At 34.3% G+C, this 22,416-nt stretch overlaps 2 protein-coding genes across 2 annotated transcripts in view; both read right to left on the bottom strand.

Moving 5' to 3' along the window:
- Positions 1-22,416, bottom strand: part of LOC125673012 (uncharacterized) — a 1,263,960-nt gene that overhangs the window by 532,437 nt on the left and 709,107 nt on the right. The window lies entirely within an intron of this gene.
- LOC130053659 (uncharacterized) overlaps positions 1-22,416 on the bottom strand; it is a 74,558-nt gene that overhangs the window by 21,532 nt on the left and 30,610 nt on the right. The window lies entirely within an intron of this gene.

Below are 22,416 nucleotides of genomic sequence, written 5' to 3'. Positions count from 1 at the left end.
CTATGTGGCTACATGTACATCAACTTACATGTTTATACTGAATGCATGGTCGTTTGGGTCACCCTGCAACAGGATATCCAGGATATCTTCAGACTTCTTCATCTGATATCAGGTCGTTTTCAAGATGTAAAATACATTACAAGCGTTTGTTGTGTGGTTGTTGTTTTCGTTGAAACGGAAACACGTGTGTTGCCTGTGCACACTTTCAGAAAACCCCGCGGCCGTGATCCGATCACGGGGGAAAATGTATTATAATATGCAGACTGGTCTTTTTGTTTTCTTTGTTTGGCAGAAAAAAAATATTTCTATTCCGAAAAATATATTACATAACGTTTATATCTGAATCTGAAATATTTTTTTATTCACTCTACCGATGTAACATTTTCATTAGGTGTTTTATGAAGTTACAAGTAGGTGGTGTAACTGTTATTTACCAATACTGGTTTTATACTTCTTTTTTTTTTAAAGCAGAGAATATCTGGCTGATTATTTCATACATATATGTATATTGTTTTAGTGTATCAAAAAGTATTCATATTACCAACAGAGGACAATGCAAATAGTTTTCACTACTTTATTGTGCGATGCGCGTCGATCGCTTTCAGCGCCGACGTTTTGTCGCTAATTTTAAAGTAAACCGCGCAGCATGTCCCAATTTCATTTTATCGTAATATAAAAACTAACAAGAATTACAACACGAATAAGGGTCCATCAAAAAGAAAATTTTCTCTACTTTTACAGGCCGTATTTACTTTTCCCTATTTCCATATATGGATATTGGTAAAACGCCGATCTGTTTAAACATTGAGAAATAAAATTGTAAGAAAGCGTACATGTGCAAAAAATAGCTATTTTCTCATAACTTTGCCAGGCATTAGAAATAATTTTTATATGTTCTGAAAGCAGGGAATATATGCTTTTCAAAAATATAAAAAATAGTGCATTCATACGGGAGATTTAAAAAATCGTATCGAGGGGAAAAATGGCCTTACGACAAAACGTTGCGTCATATTTAGACGAAGCCATCTTTCGCTTTAAATGCTTTTATTAATTTAATGGCTTTATTTACTTACCTGATTTTTACATAGTTAAAAAATAGAGAAAATTTCCAAAAATATGATATATAGATCATATATCTTATGACCGTAGTTTGAAAGATTTAGAGGCACTCCTTTTGCGCTGTCCCGTTTTTACGCGCCACCGGTCAAATTGACCGGTACGGTAGAGAAGGGGTTAATGTTTAAAGTGTAATATAAACTTAAAAATTATATACCATACGGGGTGAATTTTCTGAGTAGAAGCAAAATTGTAAAAATCACATTTTTTCAAGACAAAGACGAGTTATCTCCCATAATATAAGAGTAAAATTCTACAACTTCTGAAAATAATTTACAATGGCATTTATGAATTTATTGGGTTTTTTTTTTTTTTGGTCACTCTTGGATTTCCTTTGCTTTTCATCTCTGATATAAAAAAAAAATAAAGAAATGCCTAATACAGGATGTCTTTGATGTGCCATTTTACGTTAGTTTCTGCACTATGACGTTTCTCAGTAGAAACAGGAGAAAGATGACTACATGCTTCCTGCTGACATCCTATATATAGCAATGATCCAAGTCCAAACCGTTTTTCGTCCTCACAATGTCTTATGCGTTGTTATATCTAGTGGTCTACCACACGCAGCACAACCTTTTTCCAAATTGTCCACTAGAATTCCAAGTTCCACAACTCGTCTCCCACTTCTCAAACAAATCATCTCCTCATGCTCTTCTCATGATTCCTCACTCTCTGATGCATCAGATGGATACGTGTCTTCATTTCCCAGGCATTCTTGTGAATTATCACCAGACGAACAATTTTTTTCTTGATTCATCCAACTTCTTCTCGATCACCACGTTGTTATTGACATCAACATTCGCTATTTTACATCCAAGGGATAATGCATAACCTTCTTAGCATTTTGTAACCTTTGATGACGTTTTTTACTAATAATTTTCCTGATTTTTTCCCTCCTGAATGATTCTGGCACCATAATTGTTTACACTGTTTACTGACCCCTTTTCCTGCTCTTAAAACACAAAAGAGTTCCAAACAACTATAATTAAGAAAACCAAAACCAACCAAACTATTTGTTTTACCATGGGAACTCTTCAGTGCTAAAGGTAGAAACATTTGTTTATATCATCTGGCCTTAAAACATACTTATCACATATAAAGCATACAGCAGAGCAAATAGATAGTTACCAACAGGCACAATGACACAAGACAACAAGCAGGTGTTTATAGTTCTAAGGCATGGTTCCGACTGTCAACTCAGAAAATTCCATATATATATATATATATATATATATATATATATATATATATATATATATATTATATATATTATATATATATATATATATATATGGTTATCCACGTCATAGGTTACCGGAAGTGAACTGTGACTAATCGGAATACCCAACCCGACTACACTCCTCCCCGTTTTATAAGTTCCACAAATATGAAATTTTGGAATGAATCCTAAAGAAGCACATGTAAAGTCGCATACAATTTGAAAGTCGACTTAGTCATTCACGCACTGTTTCTTCAGCACTGTCCAATATTTGCGAATATCACAGCATTTGAATGTTCATTACAGCTCTGGGAATTAGTAACGAAGTGGTACCCCACCTAAGCCTGTAATTTGGCAGCAATGTTTCATTACTATATTTTTTTGGAACCTAGCCATATTACATGATTTTTTTTCATAATTGATATGTAGTCCAGATATTTCTGAAAAATAATCTAAAGTTTTAAAAGTTTCTGCGAGAGATTCTTCACTGCCATCAAGGATAAGTGAGGTATCATCAGCTAATTGTGAGATATTTTTTCTAGATTATTTACAGTGATGCCTTTGATATTCTTATTCATTCTAATTTGGATTGCTAATATTTCCACACATATCAAAAATATGTATGGTGATAATGGATTCCCTTGTCTGCAACCTCTCTGAATAATGATTCTATCACAGAGATTACCACCTTGATTGATTACAGATGTAATGTTTGTATTAAAAATCGATACCCAATTCCTAATTGAAGGGCCAAAATTAAAAAGTTTTAGCGCTTTTTGTATAAATGTCCATGAAATAGTATCAAAGGCTTTTTCAAAATCAATAAGTAGTAATAATCCAGGTATATTTTCTTCTTCAGTATAGTGCATTATATCATAAATAAGCCTTGTATTTTCTCCAATATATCTGTTGGGGATGAAATCTGTTTGATCTTGATTAATTGTTTTGTCCAAGTATCTTTTTATTCTATTCGCAATACAGCCCGATGCAATTTTATACACAGTATTCAACAAAGTAATTGGTCTCCAATTCTTCAAATATTGTCTCGGCTTGTCACCTTTTGGTAACAATGTAATAATATCATGTCTTTATGTAATAGAAAGACAGTTATTTTTGTACCATAATTAATAGACCTAACTACAAAAAGACCAATATACTTCCAAAACATTTTGAAGAATTCAGCAGAAAAACCACCAGATCCTGGGGATTTTTGTTTGATTTCATTTTGTAAAGGGTATTGGAGGCTTCCTCAATAGTAATGTTAACTTCTAGTGATTCATATTCTTTATTTGAAAATTTTGGAACATCTTCAATACCAAGATCATTGTGCAAGTCTTTTGTGTTTAAATTGCTTTTCTTGTATACTTGTTCATAGAATGTTTTTGTTTCCCTTAATATTTCTGATTGTTTATAAATCACTGTCCCATCATTACACTCTAATCTTGGTATGATTTTGCTAGTGAAATTTCTAGATTCTAACGTACAAAAATAATGTGATGGTTTTTCTCCTTCTTCAATCCATCTAGCTCTACTTCTTACATAAATACCATGCAACTTCTCTTTTCTAATGTTTTCTAATTCTTGTCTTTTACTACACAGTTCATTGATATTGCTGTCACAAACATTTTCTTCTAGTAATTTGATATTTTCTTTTAATTCTTTTTCCTCCTTTTCATTCTTCTTTTTGATATATGATGCATAAGAGATATTTTTATCTCTTATTTCTAAAAGTAATGTTTCTAAAAAAGTTGATCGTTAATAGAGAAGGAAATGTCTGCATCAGATATATCATGTATGTTATCAAAATTGTATACAGGGATTACATACTGTTTCTTTACCTTTATAATAATATCTTTGATACAATCTAAATAATTTTCATCATAGAGTAAAGAGTTATTAAACTTCCATAACCCTCTACCTTTCTTAAAGTCATTAAAAGATATCTTCAAGGATACCATTGAGTGATCTGACATATAACTAGGTTCTATAGTACACATTTCTAGCCCAGACAAGAGTCTCGGATATTAAAAAGAAATCTAACCTACTTTGTTGCAATGGAGTTTTTCTTCTCCATGAGTATCTACGAATATTTTCATGTAGCTGTCTAAATGGGTTTATGTAAGAATTACTTTCCATAATTTCTAAAACTTTATCTCTTGCCTTTGGATTATTAATATATTTGTAGTTATAATAATTCAAGTCTGGGTTTAGAACCAGATTAAAATCACCACACCAAATAATAGTACTGCATTGCATATCATCAATGTGATTTTGTATATTTTCAAAAAATAGTGGTGTATCATTATTAGGACCATAAATAGTACAAAGGTGAAGATAACGAACAGTGATCAATCTCATAACTCCCACAAGCAATACAAATTAATACTTCATGACTTTCTATACATGCTTTAAGTATAAAATAATTTCCATCAATGTCACCCTTTTCTATCAGAGGTTTAAAGTCAAAATTATTATTGATAAGAATTGCAATTCCCCTGGAGTTTGTAGAATATGAACTGAAGAAACACTGGTATCCCCACAAGTTCCTTATCTCATCTTCAGTATCATGTGAAAAATGTGTATCTTGCAAACAATAAATGTTACACTCTAAAGCTCTTTGGTAGTTAAATACGTCCTTGCGTTTCGCAATATCACCTAAACCTTGGCAATTTACTGCAATAATTCTAACAATCAGATTACAAAATGGAAAAAAATAAATAAATAAACTTACAGAGACTAAAGTGATACCCACTGGAACCATATTGAAGTTTGTTAACAGATAAATGGGGATAGAGATGGAAAAGAGAAAGAAGTAGAAATACATATATGTATAATACATTTAAATAAAGATTATCAGTTGTCAATAAAAACAAAATCTAACTGAAAAATCAAGCTGTGAGACGTGAGAGTCACTTTGTTTGGATGGCAGATGTCAAAAATCATTTTTCGTTATGACACCGGAAGTACAATAAATCAACACTAAAGTCTAAATCGATAGCGGATGGAATTTTTATTACCGGATTTTTTTCACTTTGAAGTCAATGTCATCGAGTATATCGAACTTCACTCGCTTTCCTTTTATGTTACCATAAACAGAGCCATTAAAGTACCAAGCAGATGTTATGCTCTCATGGTCTAAAAGGCAAACAATCAATTCTCTGCTCTCCTTTGTGACGTCGTCCCCAAGACGAACATTACCCGGCGAGTCCTTCACAGCAGATCTGTATCGCATTATGTTCGCCTTTTTGTCGTTGTTTCTCATCTTCATTAGGATTGGTCTTGGTGCGTATGGTCTGGATCCTGGAATGCGGTGCACCGCCCCAATGTCTCGATGGTCAACTTCCACACACCCCTTCTTTTTCAATGTAGATGTTACTATTTCTACGATGTTTTCTCCTTTTGTTTCTGGGATGCCATATATTTTGATGTTATTTTTTCGACTGTACTGTTCATTGTAATTCGATTTCACTGTGGAAAATGTTGCTAAATCACGGACTTCATATATTTCTTTTTGTAGATACCTGTTATTTTTATTTGCCTCACAATTTTTTCCCGTAGATTCTAAACACAGCCATAAACTGTAATATTCACAGCAATTAACTGTAGGAAAATACAACCAAAATTAAACACAACCGTAGACTGTAATGTTCACAGCCAGCGACTGTAAGAAAACACAATCCAAAATAAACACAGCCATAGACTGTAATGTTCACAGCCAGCGATTGTAAGAAAACACAACCCAAATTAAACACAGCCATAGACCGTAATGTTCACAGCCAGCGACTGTAAGAAAATACAACCCAAAATAAACACAGCCATAGACTGTAATGTTCACAGCCAGCGACTGTAAGAAAATACAACCCAAAATAAACACAGCCATAGACTGTAATGTTCACAGCCAGCGACTGTAAGAAAATACAACCCAAAATAAACACGGTATTAGGAATTCTTTCACGGATTCTACCGTTAATACATTAAACTTAAACTGTACATTGTGTACCAAACAATTTAGTCTTAGACACTGTTATCAATTACCTAGTCATTTTGTCTAATGAAATTGAAGTTCACTCTAGGTAAACCCAAGTTGGAATTGTGACAGAAGATATGTAACTACTGAAGTGATCTATGTACAATGATACATGATATGAGCTGCATAATTGTTTTACCAAGGTACAGTCCCGCAATTGTTCTCAGTAGGCAAACCGAAGCTATAATTGTGTCGAGTATATGGCACAGAACACAATGCATGTGTGCGAGGCCTGCAGTGATGTTTGGGAAGTGGCCCTGATCAAGTAGATGTGTTTATGTCCGTCTGTGGACGAAAGTGTGCATGTATACTGATGTTAGTATGTACTGTTTTCCTCTCCACCATGACATTGCCAAGCTTAACTGGTAGCACAGCCAATGCGGCCGTTGTTCCAACAGGCTGTGGCGATAGCTCCATAGAGTTTTTAGGTGCACAACTAATGTCAAGCTTAACTGGTAGCACAACCATTGCAACCGTTGTTCCAGCAGGCTGCGGCGATAGCTCCATGGAGTCTTTATTGATAAACATGGCAGGCACAGCCCGATGAGCCGGGGACTGTATTTGTACTCATGCGTCAATGACAGACTCTGGTTCAGTCTCGGGTTCAGCTTCTGAACTGACCTTTGAGACAAGCTCGTGATTTGTCTCTGGATCAATGGAACATACGCAGTTTTGCATTTTACCAACAAATGTTTCTGCAAGATGGAACGTTGGCTGACTTGCATCTGATTGGTTTTGCATTTGTTCCCGAAACATTTTGCCAACAAATGTTTCTGCAAGACATAAAGTCAACTTTCTTGCACTTGATATTCTCAGTGTTGGATATTGAAACATTCTACCAACAAATATTTCTGCAAGATAAATTGTTGACTCCCTTGCATCTAAATTGATACGATGTTGATTCTGAAACAATTTGCCAACAATTGTTTCTGCAAGATCAAGGGAAGTAATTCCTATTGAACTTGACTGCGTACCAATTACGGCATTCTGATCCATCATTGACAAATTAGTTCTGATTTTTGAGCACCTTTGTTGTTGTGACTCAACCATTATGGGACAGTCTACAGTGTCCATGAATGTGACCGGTACCTCTGTATCTACTTTCGTGGGAATCACAACCAAAGGTAGATCTCTCTGTATTTCAATATCTGTCCTTTTACCTTCATGCTCATGGTCAGTCCTTTCTTTTTTTCCAGCAATGCTGTCTGGTGGACTTGACGTTCTGCATATAGAAGGAACTGGCACAGTGATATTGACATTGCATTCTAGCAATTCCGAGCTTTTGACCACATTTGTTTCGATGTTTTGAGTGGGAGTGTGTGATTCTGATAGTATTCCCACTGTGTGGTCAGAGGACACTGTTGTATTTAGGTTTTGTGTCTTAATGCAATTGATGCACGTGCATGGCTGGATGCATTGCCCTCGTTGCTGAGGCACAGTTTCCATGTAATACATGTTTGGATGCATGCTCTGTGACATGGCATGTTGTGTATACATGTACTGTGGTACCTGCATGTTTGTATGTATGGCTTGTTGCACTTCGTAGGGATACATGACTGTAAGTGCATAAGTGTAGTGCGGCATAATGAACTGGTAATGTATATACTGTGACAGATGAACTTGTGAAGGATAGTTTTGGGGCATAGCATATTGATTGCAATAGCCATGATGGACACGATACATTTCACAATAAACTGGTCTAAGTCTAAAGTCTGAAACTTGATTGGATATTACCTAAACTTTGGATTGGTATAAAATATCAAGAGCATGCCCTTGATCAAAACTCAATGGTTTCAGCTGGTCTAAACTACTGGTCTCTCAAAGAGTGCGACAAATACTAACATTTTTGAATTCGTCCAAAAATATATAACATACTGCTATAATAGTAGTCTACTATTTGTCTGACCTAGTCCAAAGCCTGATAAATAACACATCAGAACTACTAGCTCTTGTAAGAAAACTGTCTAAACGAAACAGTTATTCTTCAAGAACTAGAGTTATAAGAAAACCGTCTAAACGAAACATTCTTAAATACTTTCAAAAACTAAAGTATCAAAACTAGAAGTAAGCAAGAGCACTACTCTTCTATATTTCTAAAACCATCCGAAAACTACAGTGTATAGATCACTGGCTACCAAACAAAAATTTGCAAATTAACTAAATAAATTCAGTATATAGGACACTGAATACAAAATATACTAAGAGTAACAGTCCATAAAACACTGGCTACAGAGTATATGAAAATGCACCCATTTCCAAAGATATGCAAACATGCAGTGTCTGCACACTTTAATGGAAAGTAATGAAACCTACATGGTAGAATAATACCACCATTCCTAATGAAGTTAACTTATCAGATCTACATTGATTCTAAGATCCGCCTGCAAAGCCATGTTTGCCAAACTAAGAACTAAAACATAGGAATTGTTTGTTAGTTGTTTTAGTTGGATGAAAACCAGTATTTTACTGCTTGATAAATATTTAATACTTTCCACAGCTTTTTATCCGCTCTATATAGAAAATACTAAGTTTTGATACACAACTGTCGATAAAGGCTGAACACTAAATCCAGTATTGCTAACACACTGAATATCAGAGCATTAACTCAGGTATTGATAACACACTGAATGTCAGAGCACTAACTCAGGTATTGCTAACACACTGAATGTCAGAGCACTAACTCAGGTATTGCTAACACACTGAATGTCAGAGCACTAACCCAGGTATTGATAACACACTAAATGTCACAGCACTAACTCAGGTATTGATAACACAATGAATGTCACAGCACTAACTCAGGTATTGATAACACACTGAATGTCAGAGCACTAACTCAGGAAATGATAACACAATGAATGTTAGAGCACTAGCTCACTAACTAATGTGTCTAAAAGTATTTTGAATATATTTAACTAAAGTAAAGAACGGTGTGACTGTCAAATTGATAACTGATGACACCGATCTAAGCAAGAACACTAAGCTATTGAACTAATGACAACCACACCTTAGATATTTTTAATCTAATGGAGCTTGTAGATTATTAATATAACTATATATTTTTACTGTACGTCCTCCACACATTATGAAATTTGCAATGCTAGGAAGCAAAATATAGTCTACAAATACTCTACAACCAAATGAATTATGGCAGAAATTGCAGATCGTATCTAGGTACTGTTCAAACGGAGCTGCACTGCAAAACCAAAGACAGTTATAAAACTAGCTGTGGCAATTTGATCACTAATAATGCTACAATTGCAATGTATGCAAGCAGCACTTGAAATCGCAAAAATATATTACACTATAGATCTATGAAAAATATCTAGCACAAAACAATGCACACATATATCAGGTACTGAAGACTTAAGGTAAATCTTCAACACCACCAAGAAAATTGTAGGAATGTATGCACAATTTTTATGCAATAAGAAACAAGAAAATGCTAAGTGAAAAAGTAGAAAACACTAAATAATACACCTGAGTGGCCTATGCTAATATAGCATGGTCAGCAGGTTCCAGAAAAGCGAGAATTTCGAAGTGAGTAGCTCACAACGCCATTATTGTCAAACTGGCTGTGTTAGTTTGACAATTTAGTGTAAACACAAGTCAGGTATACTAAAACGTATCCTACAATAGTTATTACTTAATGCATATCATTAAAACATACTTATCACATATAAAGCATACAACAGAGCAAATACATAGTTACCAACAGGCACAATGACACAAGACAACAAGCAGGTGTTTATAGTTCTAAGGCATAGTTTCGACTGTCAACTCAGGGAATTCCCATATATATATATATATATATATATATATATATATATATATAAGCACTAAAGTTCCAACAACACCCGATACCTCAAAGTGTCGGATCCACAACATGGATACAAGGTCAAATACAAAAAAAATTATACAAAGCACTAAAATGACCAACGGCACGAACAACGAGATTGTCAAATTTTCGGGACGACCCGTCCCTTCTTCAGGACAAACGAAAACAATTACATAATGTGGTCAATATCAACAGAGCATAATAACAAAAACTACATATAAATACATCCAGCACTACAACTACACTAATCTACAAACGTATATACAACGCAGACTACATGTTTTTGGTCTTTAGGCTTGCCAATCAATGTTAAAAGTGGAGCGAATTAGGACATGCCTTATTCGTCCAAAGAGCTGATCCAAAATGTCCGAAAAGAAAAACAATAAACTTAATTAATTTCAAGTGGAACGAGTTAACCCAATTACGTATACAAATAGTAAAGCTAACTCGTACCCAGAGAGATTCTATTTTAACCATGCATAATTTATAAAAGATAATAGTAAGTAACAAATACAAATAAATAAATAAATAAATAAATGAAAATAAGCTATGTAAGCGAAGTTAGAGATGAACAAAGTTTGAGAGAAAGATAATGCTTACTCCTCCTAGGCACCTGATCCCACCTCTGGTGTGTCCAGGGGTCCGTGTTTGCCTAACTATCTATTTTGTATTGCTTGTAGGAGTTATGAGATTGATCACTGTTCGTTATCTTCACCTTGCATAATGTAAACAACAAGTTTGAATAAGTTAACAAAATGGACCAACTCCAAACAAAAACAAAGAATAGGCAGCCCAGGAAATTGAATCAACATCATACATTCCCGTACTGATCATGTCTAGGGTAGATGTGTAAGAAAAACATAGAATCACGGAAACTGATAAATGGGTTTTACATGTAAGCAATCGGTTATGAAGTTCAAAAAAAATTTAAAAAAGGTGGACTGATTGTAAACAGAATTGAAAAGAGAAAAAAAATGTGTTAAAAAATGGTCATAGTACCACTGTTAGGGACATGATCAGACGAGTAGGTCTAGATGAAGCTTAAAATCTAGTAAGGGTTTAGCCCGTATTCATCCTGGTGAAGTCAGTAGGTTTGTTGATACCATGCGGTTCAAATGACTTCAACCTGTGCATCCAGAATTTTTACTTCTGCTTTCTTTCGATATCTGACCAACTAAGGTCATGATCAATAACCACTACTGTCATGTCCTCCCATCGGTGGTTATATTATTGCCATTAAAATGTGTTGCTACTGGCAAATCTTTTTTGGTTCTGATGGAGGACCGGTGGTTGTTGACCCGTCTGCGAAGGTCTGTTGTTTCTCCTATGTACTGCTTCTGGTAGACATCGCAACTGATGAGATAGATGCAGTTATTGGTTTTGCAGGAAAGGTTTCCCAATATTTTATAACTGCGACCCGTGACAGGACTGCTAAAACCCTCAGTGTCTGAGCTATATTTGCATAATTGACATCTGAGGTCTGAGCATATTTTGAAACCTCCATTGGGTAAAGGGTTATCCAGTTTAGTCCTTACTATCATGTCCTTCAGGTTTCTGGGACGCCTGAAGGATGCCATCGGTGGTTCCTTAAAAACACCAGCCATTCGTTTGTTGGCATGCAGAATTGGCAGGTGTTTCTTCAGAATACCGTTGATGTTCTTGAGGGCGGGGTGATACGTAGTGACCAATGGAACCCTGTCATTCTGAGGTTTTTCTTTGTACTGGAGGAGGGACTGTCGGTCCTGTAGTGACATCTCATCAATCGCGGATTGCACCTTGCAAGGATCATATCCTCTGTTAGTGAGATGAGTTTTGAGGATTGCTCCTTGTTCTTGGAAAATAGTAGGAGTGGAGCAGATGCGGCGGATTCGCGTAGCCAAACCCTTAGGTACACCTTTGAAAGTGTGGGGTGGATGACAACTAGATGTCATACGGTATAAATGAGAGTCAGTGGGTTTGGTGTGGAGATTAAACTCAATTTCCCCGTTTCTAAATGTAGCTGTGGCATCCAGAAACGTGTTATTTGAGGTGGAAATTTCCACAGTAAACTTGATGGAATTATGGAAAGAGTTTGCCATCTCGATAAAATCGTCCAGGCTTTCACGACCGTTAACCCACTTCATCTCAATGTCATCAATAAAACGTAGCCAACTGAGGGGTTTAACTGGTGAATAATGTAGAAGTCTACGTTCCAGTCTCCCCATACAGATGTTGGCATACGATGGTGCCATTTTTGTTCCCATAGCTGTGCCACTTATTTGCAGTTAGTGTTCACCATTGAACATGAAGTTATTGAACTTGAGGACATGTTCAAGAAGCTGAATGAGTGATTCAGTTGAAGGACATTTAATTACCCTATTGTTCCAAACCTCTCTACACGCCTCGATACCCTCGTCATGTGAAATGTTAGTGTAAAGTGAAGTAACATCCATGGTCACAAGGAGGGTATGGTCTGGCAGGCCCGATGAGGGTGTTTTATTAAGGTAATCAGTGGTGTCCTTCAAGTATGATGGTAAATCTTCTACGTGCTTACGGAGATGTAAATCAATGAATTCAGAGATTTTCTCCGTGGGATGTCCGATGGCGCTGACTATAGGACGGCCTGGCATATTTTTTGTGAATATATATATATATATATATATATATATATATATATATATATATATGGTTATCCACGTCATAGGTTACCGGAATCGAACTGTGACTAATCGGACTACCCAACCCGACTACAATATTGAGGTATGTGATGTATCGATATTCTGCGGTAATGATGAGAAAAAGTAAGTTGACCTTTGACACGACTAAGATAAAATTAGATGCTTGTAAGCTTAAATAGTTCAATGGTTTTCATTTTCTGTATGTTTTTGTGTTTGTTTTATATCATCATAATTATCTTCAGTATTTTGGTTTATCATTGATTTGACAAAATGTCAGAATCAAGGAAGAGTTAGAATCTCCTCTTCAATATAATATCGGTGTACACACGTTTTTTTTTTTTTAGACATATGAACATCGTTAAAAGCAAGAATTATCTAAATATTAGATGAGAATTGAATTATTATACACAGTATATTTGTCATTCTTTGATGAATATGCGTATCTTAATGTATAACATTGATATATAAGAAACTGACAAACAACTGGAATTTCCTCTTTAGAATATTTTATCTTAGCTTTGCAAATATTTTCAGTTTTTTAAAAATATAAACACCGTTTCATAGCGACAATATCAAAGAAAATTAAACAAGTACATAGGTAAAAAAAATGGGTCTTTATTAACACTATTTTTGGATATTAACTAGGATCCGGTGCATAGCTCCAACCTATTTCCCCTTAATAAGGAAGGTGTGGTCAAGCGGTTAAACAAGTTTTTGGAAAAATATGTTTTACCTTATTTTAACAAATTATTTAGATTTCATTTTATTCCAACATAGACCAGTTGCAAAGTTTTTGGATGAATTTATCTGATGGTTGACTTTACGCCATGGCTATAAACAACTTTATATAATATGTTGATTTATAGGCGTTGAAAGACATTTCCAAATAAAGGGTGTTGAAATCAAATGGGACAAGGATATTTCAAGTATGTGCGGTTCAAGTGTATCTCATCAATATGAATAGAATGAAAAATAAAGTACTTTGTCCCAAAATGAGCCCCCCTTCTTCTCTCCAACCTCATCTCCACCCCAATTCAGCAAATAGCAACCAAATCAACGAAGATTTGTGCATGCAGCTAGATCCAGTGTTTTCATACCAGACCAAATTCATGTCAAATTACCAATGTTTGTCCTCTTAAGAAGATCTACTTTTTAAGTAAATGGAAACTCCAATTTAGTTCACTGAATTTATGAAAAGGCAAGGACAGATCCGGATTCTCTCTCTCTCTCTCTCTCTCTCTCTCTCTCTCTCTCTCTCTCTCTCTCTCTCTCTCTCTCTCTAAGAGTGTTGCCAAATCGGTGTAACTCAAAATTAAAAAGATACAGGGGTTTCGGTCAAGTCCTACCGCTATTTTTAGAGCGACCCTGAGCACTAGCGACAGCAATCACCGCTACACCGGCACCAGAACATGTACAGACTGTTCAATCGAGTGGGGAAGATCCCCATGGCATTTTGTAAATTTCATATACCGTTGCGGAAATGACAATCTTTATCTTTGTTTATGTTTTTTTACTAGATACTATTTGTATGTATTTAAAAAAAAATAGAAAAAAATAAATAAATACATTACGAGAATTGAACTGGGTACATGTTATCTTGAGTTGCTTGGACATCTGTGTGAGACCTCACGGCCAAGGCAGATGACTATTCACAGACGATTGCGCAACAGTGTTTTAATCTTCACACTCTTGTTATTTTACACTCTCAAATAATTTAAGTCATGTAAATCAATTTTGTGTAGCCTATGTTTAAAAATATTATCTGTATTTTGCACCATTTGCAAATGTAAATTAGTATTGTTCAAACTCTAGAAGTTTTTTAAGATGTCAGCACTTGGAGATTATTTTTCTCGTGCTGTAGACAGACTGTAGAAGAAAAAAAGAGTCAGATTTTCTTAGTCCTGTGTTTAAAATTATATATTAGTAAGTATAAAATGAGGATACCATTGTTTATAGACATCAGTCAGTGCTGCATATACATGTATTACCATTGTCTGTCTGTCTGTTCATCTAGACATCCTAACCAATATTCACAGGTATCTGAATTTTTAATCAGCTGTTAATCAGTAAATATACACAAATAGAAAAATGGGGGGAAAATCCATATATATATATATATATATATATATATATATATATATATATAGATAGATAGATAGATAGATAGATAGATTGTGTATTTATATAGATATGTTTCCCTTTTATTTATTCATATATATTTATTGATTAAAATACCTGTGCAGTATAATGAGTATTGCCCATATCTGTTGTAGGGGTAGTGGTAAAATAGTATGATATACATGTATGTATGATATTTTAATAATATTAACAATGAACCTACCTTGTAATATTTTTGCCATAGTGTGTGTATGAATTATATTGGTATGAATTAAAGGTTCATGAATATAGTAGGCCTAGCAAGGATACCATTCCACTTCTATTCAATAGAAATAGAGCAACACATACACGAAATATTTAAGCTTACATTTATGTATAGTAGTCTGGTACCACTAAATATATTAAGTTGAGTGTTCATATTCTTTTAAAAATTTAGATCATGATGTTTATTTACATGAGGGCATAAATATGCAACATACTTTTCATGAAGCACCAACACTCTTCATGAAGTATTCTGGCGTAAAGAGCAGCAGTGCATGCCCTTAAATACTTTCAAAAATTAAGCGTATTTCTTAAATATGCATACATGTATCGGAACTTTAATAATCCGTGTTTAGGAAATATTTTCATGTTATGTTAATCATATGTGTCAACCATGCAATCTTAGATTGAAAAATCAAATAAATACATTACATGTGTATATGCAAACTAAAGCTTCGTTAGAAACTTTGCATTTGATTTTAATGTCAAGTTTCTTTTTCATAGTTGATGCAACATATTTTGAGATACAGATGAAACATGCAGGGAACCATGTAAATGATTCTGAAAGTGGCTACCCAGGTGTTGTATAAGGAAGCTTGTAATAAGAGTGGAAAACCACCCAAAAACTATGTGTCTCAAAATGCCAGTAGAGACAGAGAAAGAAGAGAAGAACTAGCTGGGATATCACTATGAAGAACCTAACCTCCTTGGAGTCAAGTATATGACAAATTATTCATATAAATTATCCATGGTTTGTTGTTTTGAAATGTCACCATCAGATCAAAATTAACCTTTTAACTACAAGAAATTTTAGGTACTGTATTTTTTTCCTACCAGGCTCCAATTCGAAATTTAACCAGCATTTTTCAATCGATTGCTTTTTTCAGGAATTTAATTAACTAAGCACCCCTTTTATCAGAATAAATGAGAAGAAAGTGCAATATCAAAAACAACATTGGGATTTCTTTCCTTAAACATTTAATGAATTATCAGACAACATATCATTGGCGGGGGTCATAGAGAACGTCTATGCAGCATGTACTCACTATCCAGAGGTCATCCACCTACAATTTACAGCATCATGTGGTTGGAACCTTGAAGACTGTGGTGTGTATTTGATTATCTCTCTCTATCTATCTCTCTCTCTCTCTATCTATCTCTTTCTCTCTCTCTAATCCAAATAGAAAGAGTTGATATCACACAGTCAAAATAATTAAATAAAAAAGCAGGAAAATATGCAGTTCCAAAATATTTTCAAATCACTAGCGCTTTCTGGATTTGAACATTCCTCCTCTGGTGAATACAAATATTGAATACAAAGTTGTTAATTTTATATTGTTGTATATATATATATATATATATATCTGAAACATTTGGAGATTTCATCATAGTGGCTTACAACAAATTAACCCTCACTCTTCTATATTTACACAAGGGGGAGGGGGATCTGGTATCCCAATAATCACTCCTTCAAATTTCTATTATGTTTCCTTTATTTTACTGACATAAGATTTAACGACCCCTCTTAATCGTTCAGAGAAGGACCGTAGTTTGTAAAATACTTAAAATATCTGTTCGCACCAACAATATATATGAAGAAACAATGCATTTTCTATCGTTTTTAAAACCACAGGAACTTTTCATCAATCACTCAAAATGGAAGACAGATTTGCATTGGTCATTTAAAGTTGCTCTTCAGTTAGGATGTGTGAGAGTAGTTTAAGCAAACATCACCCCTATTTAAGAAATTACGTCATTGTGCTTCTGCACAACTAATAATATCTTACATTCTAAGTTTTTGTACAATGTACCTGGAATATGTCAATATCATTCCATTTTTCTCATTCATAAGATATTTACCCGTTATCTAATTATTACGTATGCAGCTAATCAAAATTCAAAATCGAATGCTTGACGTGTGCATATGTAGGCATTCATATTTTAGACCAACAGCAGAAAATGATTTTAATTTACCATTTAATAAGAAGGTTGTGGCCATTTCAGTACCAACAAATGAAATAAATCAATGCACGTTTTTGTGCATATGTCAATCTGTAATTTCGTTGATGTCATCCAACAGGTATTTGTATCATGTACATATGATTAGCATAATTAATTTGAATTTCATGTTTACATCATATATAAGAAAGCTGTGGAGATTTTGAAATTGTCTAATCAAAATTAAGCACAATTGTGCATGCACATGCTGGCTAGTACTTCTAACCATACCAATTTGTAAGTAGTGCCAAGACATACTAAAATCATCAACTTCAGAAGAATTTAATGAAAATCATAAACATTATGGTCCTTCAAATATAGAAAAAAATATAGAACTTTCAAAAGACAGGATATGCATATATTGAGTGTTGGCATTTTTGTATTACACCAATCTAAAGATACACATACTATCTACTATGCTGTGAATATCAACTCATTCATTTTATTCATAAGAAAGTTACAGACATTTTAGTATTGACCATATAATACACAGATAAGTTAAATAGGCAACTTAATAATGTTCAGATAAAGGTCACTAAAGATCATTTTGGAAAGATCAAGGTCACTCAACATGTACCCTATATAGAAAAAAACCTTTATTTCAAAAGTTATTTATCATTGTGCAATTCATTTGTTACATGAAGTAGTTCAACTTCATTGATTAGATGCAGTTTAGGGAAGTAATTACTAATATTTTTATTATTGGATTTCACTCAAATAGAGACATCAACACTTGCCAGTCCCCACATATACAGGGTGGCAGTAACTTGTTCATGTGTTTGGAAAACGCGACATGTATATTACATATTTAAAGTTCATTTACATTTTGTTAATAGTAACTTACAGCAGTACAAACATTTTAAAGCATTATCTCTTCAATGTTTTAGACTATTTAGAGGGAATGCAGATGCTGAGACACCCTAGCTCATCTAGGAAGTCAGGAAGAAAAAAGCAAGGTATTTGTATGTCATTATTTGTATTATATTTTGTTATTCCCAAGCAAATGAAGTTTAGGAGGGTATATTAGAATCGTCATATCTGTCTGTTGGTATGTCTGTCTGTCGATTTGTCTGTAGGCATGGTTTTGGCTGTACTCATTTTGGGAGACTAGCTCATGGATTTTTCTTAAAATTTGTACACTCTCTCAAATCATAAAGACATATAAATATCTGCACCTAGGGTTTTCATAATGATTGGACAGAGTTTACTTTTTTTGTTGTTTCTTTTAAATTAGAAAAATATCGAGGCTTGTTTGCTTTAACTTAAGGGTAAGGGTATGTCCTGACCTTAGCAGAGGGACAAGATTACATTTATAAGAAATATGCCATTTTTATGCCCCCGAGATCGAAGATCGGAGGGGGGGGCATATTATTATTGTTTTGTCTGTCATTCTGTCTGAAACTTTAATCTTGCTAATAACTTTTGAACAGTAAGAGCTAGAGCTTTGATATTTCACGTGAGTATTCCTTATGAAAAAAACCTGTACGTGGGTACTAAACATTTTGACCTTGACATTTGACCTACTTTTGAAAAGAATGAATTTGGTCATCACTTCTAAATGGTAAATATTAGAGCTTTCATATTATACTTGAGCATTTCTTGTGACAAGATCTTTCTACTGGTACCAAGATATTTGTCCTTGTGACCTTGGCCATCTTTCGAATTGGCCATTATCGGGGGCATTTGTGTTTCACAAACACATCTTGTTTGTCTTTGCTATAAATTGCAAGATGAGATAAGCAGGAGAATAATATACTAGATGCAGAGGTTGCTTGTGTTCAAAGAATGTGTAACGACCAACATCAGATAATGGTCATTTGGACAATGCTTCTCTATAATGTAATTTTGCCATGTGTTATAGTTAATGCGTTAATACCATTGCGTATCCGTATCAAACATAAAACGAGTAAGATTGGAATCGGAAATAACTTTGTCAAATATTCCAGATCTTTAATGAAAACTACGTGAAGTCTCATAAAACTGAATGTGCTGGACATATGATTATTATTTAGCCATTAAACCTGTAGATATGAATGTACCATCAACGTATAACAAATGAACGCAGAAACGGTTTACATTAAATTTGATAGTCTGCGCATTTATCAACCATGTCGAAATTTTGCTCGTCACTGTCTTTCAACATGCTTAACGTACACACAAAACATCTTTATGGTTGATGCATGTGCTCTATCTTAACAATGGCTGTAAATAGATACGAAACAGCAAATTTCGCCGATATCGGTAAATATTGTCGATCACAGTTTACGTAAATGACGCCACAGAAACAGATGATATTACGTCACCAATTTCTAAATGTATCATCGGGGCCAATGTCCTAGTGCATAATCACAGGAATGAAACCAAGTTAAACCACATTCAGGTCTACCCTAATTTGAGACGAAAATTGGTGCTTAATATACCTTGCTTATTACATATCATGCAATCTGAATTCATATTTATGGAAGACATACATGTACATTCATTCAAAAAATTAATTTCAGTTTTGAAAATGCAAATACTCTTAGCGCTTCATGAAAAGTATGTCTGTCGTGATTTCAGTTCACACCCTGGTGTATTTTAATAACCATTCATAAATTTTGACTAAGGATAAAGATTTTCAATTGAAGGTCAAATTTGGAAAAAAGATTCGTAAAGAAAGGTCTCATCACAAGGAATACAGATGTGAAATGAAAAAAAGACATCTCAAAGGTTATAGCGAAGGTTGCTCTTTTTGCTGACAAACAGACGCGCCTCGAATTTCCAACTACGAGGACATACATGTACTAATTAAATTGAACATTTACTTTTTAAAAACATTATTCTTGTATTGATGTTTAGAATCTTTCAGACGGGTGGGGGGAGGGATGAGCGTTATTTTTGCATCGCCATCAACAATAATTATTCATATTTCGAGAATAATAAACCAAAAATAAGGACAGTATTATTTTCCTTTTCATTTCACTAATGAGCGTAAGTTTCTAATTTTAATGAATTTATATTAGAGGCTTGCCTCATACATTTGTTTTCAGTAGAACATTTAATGCAAGGTGAAGATAACGAACAGTGATCAATCCCATAACTCCTATAAGCAATACAAAATAGATAGTTGGGCAAACACAGACCCCCGGACACACCAGAGGTGGGATCAGATGTCTAGGAGGAGTAAGCATCCCCTGTTGACCGGTCACACCCGCCGTGAGCCCTATATTCTGATCAGGTAAACAGAGTTATCCGCAGTCAAAATCAGTGTGCCAAGAACAGCTGAACAATCGGTATGAAACACCTCAGACAGCATTTGACCCAATGCAAGGTTGTATTGACGAACTAGATCGTTATACCGACCATATAATTTGCGAAATGCTGACTTCAATCGAGACTGTTGAAATCCTTGTACCATCAACTTGTTTGTCAGTAGCTTACCTCGATTTAAAATCTGACTATACCCAGAACAAGCTCTTGCATATCGAATCAGTTGAGATATATAAACACCATATGCAGGTGATAATGGAATATTGCTACACAAATATGGGAAATTGACGACGGAGAAGCTAAAATCATCCCGCTTGTCATACAGTTGAGTTGTCAGTTTGCCGTTAATGTTTAATTTCAATAAAATATCTAAATATGAAGCAGAAGTGGACGACTCTGTGGTGTCCTTGATTTCGAGCTCACAGGGATATATCAAATCGACATATGAATGAAAGCTATCATTGTTAATAGACAAAACGTCATCGATATATCTAAATGTCGAATTGAAGGTCACAGCGAGGGATATTTTTCTTCTCACGTAGAAGTTTTTGAATAAATTCTACTTCATATGAATATAAAAACGGGTCAGCTAACAAAGGAGCACGATTTGTGCCCATGGGAATTCCAATAGACTGTTGGTAGACCTTCAGAGTACTTGTGCGTGGTATCAGAGTGGTGTTTAACAAAGTAAGTTTTTGAATAACTGATCACTAGATATGAATATTTCCGTTTTCTGTTTTTGTTGAAGAAGCAACTGTCTATGATGTCAACAAGTCTAGTCTAGTCTTTAATGTATCGTGAGGAATGGTCGTGTATAGTGCTGAAAAGTAATATGTTTTAATCTTATTGATTTGGGAAAAATTCTGCGATTTCAAGTTTAATAAAAGTTCTTTAGAATTTCTTTTAGAATCCACATTTGATTAACACCACTTCTGGCATATGTAGTCGCACAGTAAGTTTGAAGTTTCTCCTTCACAGCTGTTAAAGAATTTATATTAGAGGCTTGCCTCATACATTTGTTTTCACTAGAAGATTTAATGTAGTTTTATAACATAATGAAACTTTTAGCGTCCAGAGTCGTATCAAGTTGAATATTTCATACAATGATTTAATATTTCCTATATCGTACATTCTGGACATTCATTTTTTTTTTACATTATATTATTCTAATTTTTGTGTGTTTGTTTGTGTGTGTGTGTGTGTGTGTGTGTGTATAGATAAGATAAGTTTCATTCCACTTTTGGGCCCAGAGGGCACAACAGCAAGACAGCTTATACAGAAGGAAATTTCAAAAAAGAAAGAAAGTTTACAACATCAACGACAGGATACATGGACTGTAAACTACATGTGGATGTAGCAGGTTGGGGAAACGAGTACATACATATATATTAATTACTAATCAGGTGTATACACAAGTAAATGGACATTATCAATTTGACAATTACTGGTTTGTCTTCATTAATCATCAACAAAGTGAATTTGTCCTTATTTGTTAAATAGATACATTTTTGTAGAACTTGTATATACCATTAAAACATATTTCTCTCTTTAACATAGAATGGACAATCAGTGAGGAAATGAAATTCATCTTCTACACAATTAAGGTTACATAATTCACATATTCTGTTTCTTTCTAAAGAAATCTTTTGGTCAGTATTGGTTTTTATCAATCAATATCTTCCTCTTTCAATTCGAAGGTCATGCGCACTAATTCGAAATCTATATATATTTTTTTCTTCTGAACTCTAGGGATTCTAAAAGTATATAACTTTCCATAGTAAAGTTTTCTTAATACGAAAAATATGCTCTGGGGTTTCCTGATTTCTGACTCTCTTCACGTCTTTTTGATCAGTAAAGTAAAAATTGTTTCCGTACCTGATTCTTCATTTGTTTTTTTTTAAATGAGAATTTGAGATTTTTTACAATTGGGTACCAA

This window comes from Ostrea edulis, chromosome 3 (assembly GCF_947568905.1).
Source record: "Ostrea edulis chromosome 3, xbOstEdul1.1, whole genome shotgun sequence".
In the NCBI taxonomy this organism is placed as follows: domain Eukaryota; kingdom Metazoa; phylum Mollusca; class Bivalvia; order Ostreida; family Ostreidae; genus Ostrea; species Ostrea edulis.
This window is presented reverse-complemented; position numbering and strand designations above follow the sequence as displayed.